This window comes from Schistocerca serialis, chromosome 4, assembly GCF_023864345.2.
Source record: "Schistocerca serialis cubense isolate TAMUIC-IGC-003099 chromosome 4, iqSchSeri2.2, whole genome shotgun sequence".
Classification (NCBI taxonomy): Eukaryota; Metazoa; Arthropoda; class Insecta; order Orthoptera; family Acrididae; genus Schistocerca; species Schistocerca serialis.
This window is the reverse complement of record NC_064641.1, coordinates 155,076,770-155,087,279: the sequence shown is the minus strand read 5'-3', so window position 1 is coordinate 155,087,279 and position 10,510 is coordinate 155,076,770.

Sequence of the window (10,510 nt, the reverse complement as noted above, 5' to 3'; positions counted from 1 at the left end):
TTCCTGTAAGAGTTCAGGCAATGTGAGTGCATCCGCACTATAGGGGATCAATGGCCGGAAAGCCTTATCTATATGGAGGTGGTGTCTGTTCTTTTGGACATGTCCGAAAGAAGAGATACCATTTTCGTATACAAACTTCAACATTTCACACACCTACCTATTTGAAACAGTTCGACTCCAGGTCTGGTATAAATTTGGGAATGTCCGTTTAGGTAGTTCATCTATACCTATTACAGGAATAAATTTCAGTACTTGAATCTGAGGATCGTCATCAAACAAAAAGTAACGAAAATTTCGCTTTCAGCCCTAAAAGCGAAGCCGACCGCGGTGGCCGAGCACTTCTAGGCGCTTCAGTCCGGAACCGCGCGACTGCTACGGTCGCAGGTTAGAATCCTGCCTCGGGCATGGATGTGTGTGATGTCCTTAGGTTAGTTACGTTTAAGTGGTTCTAAGTTCTAGGGGACTTGGGACTGATGACCTCAGATGTTAAGTCCCATAATGCTCAGAGGCATTTGAACCTTTTTTTTTTTTATGAGACACCCAATCATGTATTATGCTTGTGCTGGATATGAGACGTGCGTATTTCATTGCCATTGTTTTGTGTGTGTGTGTGTGTGTGTGTGTGTGTGTGTGTGTGTGTGTGTGTGTGTGTGTGTCTGTGTGTGTGTGTGTGTTTGTAAAACCGGACAAGGAATTGGAAGTGTCACCATTTGTTGTAGCAGTTCGGCAACGGCGAACAGTTCGGGTGTGATCTTTGAGCACTGTGATCGGGGGAAATAAGTTCCAGTGCGTGAAGTGTCAACTGACAAGTAATTTTAATCAGGGTATATAAAGTAGAAACACGTTAGAGGAGCATAAGTCGTTCCTGAAGAGACAAAAAAGCCCCTAAAGTAGGAGAGATCGGAATGTTTAAACGCGCTCTGATATTGTGGCGTGTGAGCACGCATGTGGAAAAGTATGGTGTGGATCCGGTGAGACGGGAGCGCGGAGTCGTTAGGAGGCGCACACACACACACACACACACACACACACACACACACAGCACAGGTGGCAACATTCCGTTAGCCTGGCGATGGCTAGCTGCACCTGTGGCCTGGACGCCTGGCGGGAGGGGACGCGGCGGCTGAATCCTGGCTACTTGACGCCCTTATCCCTCCCATATTTTTAGGATTTTTTTTTTTTGCTTTTTGCTGCGAATTAGTCAGTTTGTATTTAGAGCAAGCCAGGACGGAACTTAAGGAGGGATTTCGAGAACTAACGAAAGTTCTAGGTTATTGATGAGATTGTAATTCTGTTTAAAAAAAACAAAGAACTTGCAAAAGAGATTCATAGGCGTTATGGAGACCTGGCAGTGAACAAAAGCACAGTGAATCGTTGGGTGGGGTGTCTGTCATCGTCATAACAAGGTCGCACAAAGCTGTTAGATCTCCCACATGCCGGCCGTCTGGACACAAATGTGCTACCCTCAGGAAATTGAAGAAACGATTTCAGAGTGTTCGTCTCCACAAAAATGGAAACGAACTTCTCCTTTTCCATGACAACGCAAGGCCTCACACAAGTCTGCGCACGCTAGTGGAGCTCTCAAAATTTGAAAAAAAAAAAAGTGTCTGTGAAATCTTATGGGACTTAACTGCTAGGGTCATCAGTTCCTAAGCTTACACACTACTTAACCTAAATTATCCTAAGGACAAACACACTCACCCATGCCCGAGGGAGGACTCGAACCTCCGCCGGGACCCAAAATTTGATTGGACTGTTATTCCTCCTCATCCATTCTACAGCCCTGATCTCGCACCTTCCGACTTCCATCTGTTTGTCCCAACGAAGGTTGCACTCCAAGGAAGGCAGTATGAGGATGATGGGAAGAGCGAGACGTCGGCACCTACATCGACCTGTGGAGTGGTACGATGCCGGCATACTGGTCCTCCGAGTAAGGTGGCCTAAGGCCGTCGCATTGAACGGAGATTGTGTGGAAAAATTGGGTTCTTTAGCCAGATGATTGGGGAATAATGTGGCATATTGAAACCCTGAATAAAACCAATCTGCTTTCAGAAAAAAAAATGTGTTGCATTACTTACTGAACTTCCCACGTGGAATCACTTTGACTTGTGTAGGAGAGTGCAACACGCCAGGCATTGAAAATAACAAAAATTCTCTTAGTGATTGCTGCACAATGTTATGTAAAACAAAGGCATGTGGATTGTGTATTTTATAACCGCGCGCCGAAATCACATACGCGTATTCGATCGGCGGTTGTCCTCTTGCCGCTCCAGCTAAAGCTAAAATCGTGTAATGTTCAAATGGCTTTGAGCACTATGGGACTCAACTTCTGAGGTCATTAGTCCCCTAGAACTTAGAACTAGTTAAACCTAACTAACCTAAGGACATCACACACATCCATGCCCGAGGCAGGATTCGAACCTGCGACCGTAACGGCCGCGCGGTTCCAGACTGAAGCGCCTAGAACCGCTCGCCCACACTGGCCGGCGAGTAATGTTCGTTATATGGTAGCAGGTTTCGGTTGCACTCACACAAAAGCAACTGGTAGATATTTTAATGTACTTATCTGATAGTTGCAAGGTAAAAATGAAACATATTGTCGTGCTAATAAAGTACTCACGTTGACTACTGTCATCACAGTCCGACAGAAATTCAGTATCTAACTACTTGCCCCGAAGTGAAAGTCATTAGAGAAAGAGCACTAGCTGTTGCACATGATGGAGCTATCTATAATGATGTACCCTGAAAAAAATGTGCACAAATTTACAGAAATGTAAGACCCTGCTCCTCAAAAAATGCAGTACACTAGAGTCATATAACTACAATATGAATGACATACAAGTGGAATCACTGAAGTCATACAAGTACTTGCGTGGGACAATTTGTGGCGATATGAAATTCAGTGAAGACCAAACAAACTGTTATTCGTGTTCGAATACATAGATTTGTAAACAGCCAGAACATGGCGCTGCGGTAGGCAACGACTATATATGACAAGTAACAGGGGAAGATGTTAGATCGGTTATTGCTGCTACAATGGCAGGTCATCAAGATTTTAGTGACTTTGAACGTGGTGTTATAGTCGGAGGACGAGTGGTGGGACACAGCATCTCCGAGACAGCGATGAAGTGGGAACTTTCCCGGACGACCATTTCGCGAGTGCACCGTGAATATCATGAATCCGGTAAAACATCAAATCTCCGACATCTCTGCGGCCGGAAAAAGATCCCGGAACAACGGGACCTACGACGACTGAAGAGAATCGTTCAACGTGACAGAAGTGCAACCTTTCCGCAAATTGCTGTAGATTTCAGTGCTGGGCCATCGACAAATGTCAGCGTGCGAATCATTCAACGAAACATCATAGATATGGGCTTTCGGAGCCGAAGGCCCACTCGTGTGCGCTTGATGACTGCACGACTCAAAGCTTTACGCCTCGCCCGGGCCCGTCGACACCAACGTTGGACTTACGTTGATGACTGGAAAGAAGTTGTCTGGTCGGATGAGTCTCGTTTCAAATTGTATCGAGCGGATGGACGTGTACCGGTATTGACACAACCTCATAAATCTATGGGCACTGTGCATGTCAGCAGGGGACTGTTCAAGCTCGTGGAAGCTCTGGAATGGTGTGCAGCGTGTGCAATTGGAGTGAATGGAACTCCTGATACGTGTAGATACGACTCTGACAGGTGACACGCATGTAAGAATCCTGTCTAATCAGGTGCATCCCTTCATGTCCATGGTGCATTCAGACGGACTTGGACAATACCAGCAGGACAATGCCGCACCCCACAAGTCAAGAACTGGTACAGAGTGACTCCAGGAACACTCTTCTGAGCTTAAACACTTTCGCTGGCCACCAAACTCTCCAGAGCATATGTGGGATGCCTTGCAACGTGCAGTTCAGAAGAGATCTATCCCCCCCCTCCGTACTCTTACTGATAGCCCTGCAGGATACATGGTGTCAGTTCCCTCCAGTTCTACTTCAGTCATTAGTCCAGTCCACGCCACGTCGTGTTGCGGCACTTCTGCGTGCTCGCGGGGACCCTACAGGATATTAGGTAGGTGTACCAGCTTGTTGGCTCTTCAGTGTATCACATACTGAGCCGCCTACACAGATGTAAAATACATAATTTCCGTGGTAAAGATGTTAATTAGCTCATCAAAATACCGCAGTTTGCGCTTTCCAACTACGATGTCGGCACTGCACGTGACCCTAAACAACCACACACACACACACACACACACACACACACACACACACACGCAGGGCGCGGAAGCTGAGCCAGGACTTTCGACAACGGTTGTCTGTGCTCTCCACAGAGACGAGTAATAATACTGACGCAGGATAGGCAGCTATATTACAGTATGCCTACATGTACATGATACACACAAGAGTCAGTCAAATAAACCGAGAGAGGTGCAGAAAAAGGAACTACATCTTACGAACTAGCAGCATACTGCACCTGAATAAAAGGTCCGCAACTTGTCTTGTAATTGAAACAAATGGTTGAAGCTTCGCCATAAGTTGCATTCAGAAGTATCTAATTTTTATTTCTTGATGGTAACGAGTTCCACCTGTGTCCGTTTTCAAACCATCCATGCTGTAACGGCCGAGCCGCAGTGGATACACCGGTTCCCGTAAGATCACCGAGATTAAGCGCTGTGGGGCGTGGCCGGCACTTGGATGGGTGACCATCTGGGCCGCCATGCTGTGTTGCCATTTTTCAGGATGCACTCAGCCTCGTGATGCCAATTCAGGAGCTACTCGACAGAATAGCAGCGGCTCCGGTCAAAGAAAACCATCATAACGACGAGAGACACGCCCCACCTATCTGCATCCTGAGCTGAGTATGACACGGGTGTCGGATGGTCCCGATGGGCCACTTGTGGCCTGAAGACGGAGTGCTCGCTGTAAGTGCGACAAATACAGCCGGTAGCCCATGTAGACAAACTGCCCCTGGAGTAATCAAAGCAGTATATGGCCGACTTAACAGCAGCATGCTATCGCCTGTATTTGTCACACTTACAGAACGGATGGTTTGAAAACGGACACGTGTCCGAAATTAATGATCATCAAGAAATAAAAAACAGGTACTTCTCCATTCAACTTACGACGAAGCTACAATCATTTATTTCAAGTAAGTAAACCTTTTATTTTGTAAAAAGTAGCCGCCGTAATTGTTAACAGATTTATCCCGTGGTGAGAAAAGACGGTCAACACCTTTATGGTGGCTATGGTACCATGGTTCTACCCAGGCGCACAGCTCTTCGTCCGAAGGAAATCGATGCCCACGGATTCTCAGGGGCTCCAAAAAATTTAAATCACGTGGGGAGATATCGGGACTGCTTGTAGAACGTGTAAAGGCCTCCCAGACAAACGTCGGCACCGTAGTCGAAACTACCTTGGCAACATCTGTGCGGGTATTAACCCGCAACAGAACGATGTCGTCCGTCAACTCGCTGCTCATTGACTTCCTATAACATGGCACCACAATTAATTCACAGAGGAACGTGGACGCTTTGCAAAAACTGAAGCGCGCCGTAAAGTCCAAACGCCCTGGACTGTTGACCTCTATCATTCTGTTGCAGAATAACGGCCGCCCGCATGTTGCCAAGGTTGTTTCGAGTACGGTGCTGAGGTTTCGTTGAGAAGCGCTTAATTACATATCCTCCTTACAGTCCCGATCTCTTGCAATGCGATTTCCTTATATTTGAGGCCTTCAAAAAAAGACATTCGTGGCCTTCGTTTTGCTTCGGTGCAAACGTGGTTCCGCAGACAACGGCAAACATTTTCCAATGAAGGCACTGACTGTCGTGTCTCATAGTGGGATAAATGTATCAACAGTTGCGGTGATCACCTTTAAAATAATGAACAGTTTACATGCGTTTTTTATGTCTGACCTTTTCATTTGATTGTCTCTTAAATATCTCTCCCTTGTTTAACGTAATTTTTGAATACGTATTGTAACTTTACTCGTTATTGTAGTGCCATTACATGAGGTTTTTTTAAATTAAATACACTTCACATTATTTCACATAATATTACGGTTTGTTTAGATGTCATTTAACAACTACATACACTGTATACCCCTGCAGATAACTGTTACAAAAAATTCTGTAACTCAGCACTCGTAATTTGGACAGATACTTGCACCAGCTACTTCAAATTTTCCCAATACTTCCAAAAAGCTGCTAAAATTGGTATTATGATGCAACTATCTTCATGGTTTTTCACAATCTGGCAGACTTTAAATTTTAAAATAGTGTATGCCATACGTACATTATGGTAAAATATGTTTCACATATGGTTAACACTGTGAAAGCAAGTGGGCAGATGTATGGCATATCCTTCATCTTACTGTACCTAAAGAAAATGTCCACCAGTGCGCTAGCTTCCATCAGAATTCTTCAGTGTAGAGAGAAATATAAATCAAGAGAAGAGTGGCATAAAGATGCCACTCAGTACCACACCACCACTTATCTGCCCTAGAGAAAGCTTTTGGGTACTGAAAGTATTAAAACTAAGCCATAACATGTTTTAATGCAACACACGCGAACTGCCATAATTTTGTCACTAATACTGTAATCTTCACGCAGATAATCTAACAAAATGAATCGAGGGACATGAGAGAGCAAGTTCCAATTTCCGGCGAATGCCGAGAGGTAAGAAAATACCGGGACGACTATTTAATGACAGATGCTGGTGACAGCAGTGGTTCAACTCTGAAATGCATGAGGGATATCAGTGGGAGCTCTATCCGGGAGTGGATACGAAATGGCGGCTGCTGCTGCTAATCCTCGAAGTGAACTGACATAATATTTACAACCGCAACTCTAATTCTCCACGTTCGCCCGTATTTGTTCTGTTCAGTCCTCTTTACAAGCCTTTTCATTGTCTGTTTCGGAATTTTTCTTGTTTCAAACCAAGGCACAACCAACACTTAAGAGTCTTTAATTATCGCCACGCCATAGAGTCTATATGAGTTAATCACTTTTATAATATTGCTACAATCGCAGCACCTCAGAATTGTTCGTTTCTTGCAGGTAAAACTACAGTTTACACTGTTAACAAAAAACTGACATAAAGAAACCAGATAAAATTTCACCGTATTTTGTGTTCTTGGAAATTCTCCTTCAATCTGGAATCGAAAAACAGACGTGATGAATAAATAAAATCAGATAGCTTTGACTGGCAGGTGGCGTAAACTTAAATATATTTATTACGAGCGGTGGAGGTTTGTACATGCACCTAGTATGGTTTTGATTCAATGACTTTTATACAGCCTTTGAGTTACCCGCAGCACATATTTCACGCAATTTCGGCAACGAAGACAGAGTTTCCTCAGTGATTTTCCTTGTTGCCATATCTGCTGAAAGCTTTAACTGAAGGCTGCTGTAGATGGACAGAACTTTTGCACGCCTCAGGCAGGGAATAAGCAAGTAGTAGTCTTTCCGTAGCAGAAAAGTACCGGACAGGTGAAAGTTCGCCTTATACAGCGGGCACAGCAGTTGCGCGACCGGGAAGTAGTAACACAACTCAATCCACTAAGCCGCCCAGCAGCGGTCTGATCAAAGCTGTTACATCGCTCAGTGAGAGGTCGCATGCTGCTCAGAAAGTGCCCCATAAAAGTTCTGCCACTCTGAAGAGGTTATCAATTATTAGGGTTTCCCCCCATTCCATTCATATATTAAGCGCGCGAAAAATAATTGTTCAAGTGCCTTTGTGCAGTCTATATAATTAATCCAATCTTATTATCACGAGTAGGCCGGTGTGGCCGAGCGGTTTTAGGCGCTTCAGTCTGGAATCGCGAAACCGCTACGGTTGCAGGTTCGAATCCTGCCTCGGTCATGGATGTATGTGATGTCCTTAGGTTAGTTAGGTTTAAGTAGTTCCAAGTTCTAGGGGACTGATCACCTTAGATGTTACGTCTCATAGTGGTCAGAGCCATTTGATTTTGTCCTCACGATCCCTGTATGAGCGGTAAGTATGTGGTTGTAGAACGTTCCTAGAATCATTATTTAAAGCTTGGTCTTGAATCTTAGTAAGTAGGCTTCTTCGCTATAGTTTACGTCTGCCTTAAAGGATCTCGCACTTCAGTTACTTCAGCGTCTCAGACACTCGCCCACGGATCAAACAAACCTGTGACTATTCGTACTGCCCTTCTCTGTATACTTTCAGTATCTTGTATTAGTCCTCTTCGATACGGGTCCCACATATTTCAACAATATTCCAAAATGCGTCGTAAGAGTTATTGTAAACAATCTGCTTTGTAAACTGATCGCATTTTCCCAGTGTTCTACCAGTAAACCAAAGTCTACCATCTGCTTTACCCTCGACTGAGCCTTTGTGATCACTCCATTTCATAACCCTACATAGTGTTACATCCAGGTACTCGTGCGAGTTGACCTTTTCCAACTGCAACTCACTGATATTATACGTTTCTGAACGTTTAAAGCAAATTGCCAATCTTTGCACTACTTTGAAATCTTATCAAGATCTGACTGAATGTTTATGCAGCTTCTTTCAGACAGTTCGCCACTGTAGACAACTCAATCATCTGCAGAAAGTCCGAGGCTACTATTGATATTTTTCGCAAGGTCATTAGTATATAACATGAACAGCAAGGGTCCCATACACTTCCCTGAGGCACAGTCGAAGTTACTTGTCCATCTAACGATGACTCTCTATCCAAGACAACATGCTGCGTCCATCCTACCAAAAAATTCGGAATCCACTCACAAATCGCTTGATATGAATATGATCATACTTTCGATAAAAAGCGCAGCTGTGGCAGGAGTCAAACGCTTTTGGATGTACCTGGTTGCTGAAAGTTGCAAGTATTTCGAACACATGGGTAGTAAGTTGTTGGGAAATAAAGCAACTGATGGAAGAAATCGCACTTCGGATGATTGAATTCCACTTTTACTCTCCCTTCAGCCTCCTATAAACGTGCTGTACCACCATACTATTATACAATTTGAGCTTTGTTTTCTGTATATAGAATGAAAATGTAGTAAGTAGACGACTGGATCCCGTGACACTTGTTTGTTTACAGTCTGACGTTACTGACATATACACCGTGCGATATTAACTAATTTTATACCATTATTTTGCGATTATTTTAGCGACTATACTGGAGCAGTGTGGCCGGCCGCGGTGGCCGTGCGGTTCTGGCGCTGCGGTCCGGAACCGCGGGACTGCTACGGTCGCAGGTTCGAATCCTGCCTCGGGCATGGGTGTGTGTGATGTCCTTAGGTTAGTTAGGTTTAAGTAGTTCTAAGTTCTAGGGGAGTTATGACCTAAGATGTTGAGTCCCATAGTGCTCAGAGCCATTTGAACCATTTGGAGCAGTGTGTTTGGAAAGGCAGCCTTGCACTCGCCATACTGAGTGTGACAATCGAAACTTCTTTGCAGTTTTTGTTGGCAGAAGACAGCCTGCATATCTCATTAGGTCAAGGAAGCCTCCGCTGGGGATACGAACAATTTCAGAGAATTTTGAAAAGTGACTCACTTTGCAGCTATTGAATGCCGGGCCGGCATCTGCTCCCTGTGTTAGTGAATGCTGCGATACTTCAAAAGAGTCAGGTCCTGTGACACCGTCCGTCCGGTGTGGGAGAGTCAGTTAAGTTTGCTCAAAAAATTTGGTTCAGCCATTGATATTGTGTTGCTGTGGACAGTGTTCTTCGTGCATAGGGTTCACTAATTATGGAGATTCTGCTTTGGCCCAATACCAACTTCGTACTTAAGATTGTGCGTCTTGTATGCAAAACAAGGGACGTTACGTGTGCCTTCCTCCTCTTATTATTTTTTTTATGAACTTAGCAGCAGTTCTCGCCCGTCACACTGACAACAGCGTGGAATCATCCCCTACATGTCGAGTTTTCTGGAAGTAGAAAGCTGAGGGCTGTGAACTTAGATTGTGGCATTCTACTCCGGGGTAGATCACCTTCGGGCGCCGTCTGGTGCTGCTCGGCTCATGCTAATTGTTTAGGGGAATATACACTACTGGCCATTAAAATTGCTACATCAAGAAGAAATGCAGGTGATAAACGGGTATTCATTGGACAAATATATTATACTAGAACTGACATGTGATTACATTTTCACGCAATTTGGGTGCATAGATCCTGAGAAATCAGTACCCCGAACAACCACCTCTGGCCGTAATATCAGCCTTGCTACGCCTGCGCATTGAGTCAAACAGAGCTTGGATGGCGTGTACAGGTACAGCTGCCCATGCAGCTTCAACACGATACCAGAGTGCATCAAGAGTAATGACAGGCGTATTCTGACGAGCCAGTTACTCGGTCACCATTGACCAGACGTTTTCAGTTGGTGAGAGGTCTGGAGAATGTGCTGGCCAGGGCAGCAGTCGAACATTTTCTGTATCCAGAAAGGCCCATACAGGACCTGCAACACACGGTCGTTCATTATCCTGATGAAATGTAGGGTTTCGCAGGGATCGAATGAAGGTTAGAGCCACGGGTCGTTAGACATCTGAAATGT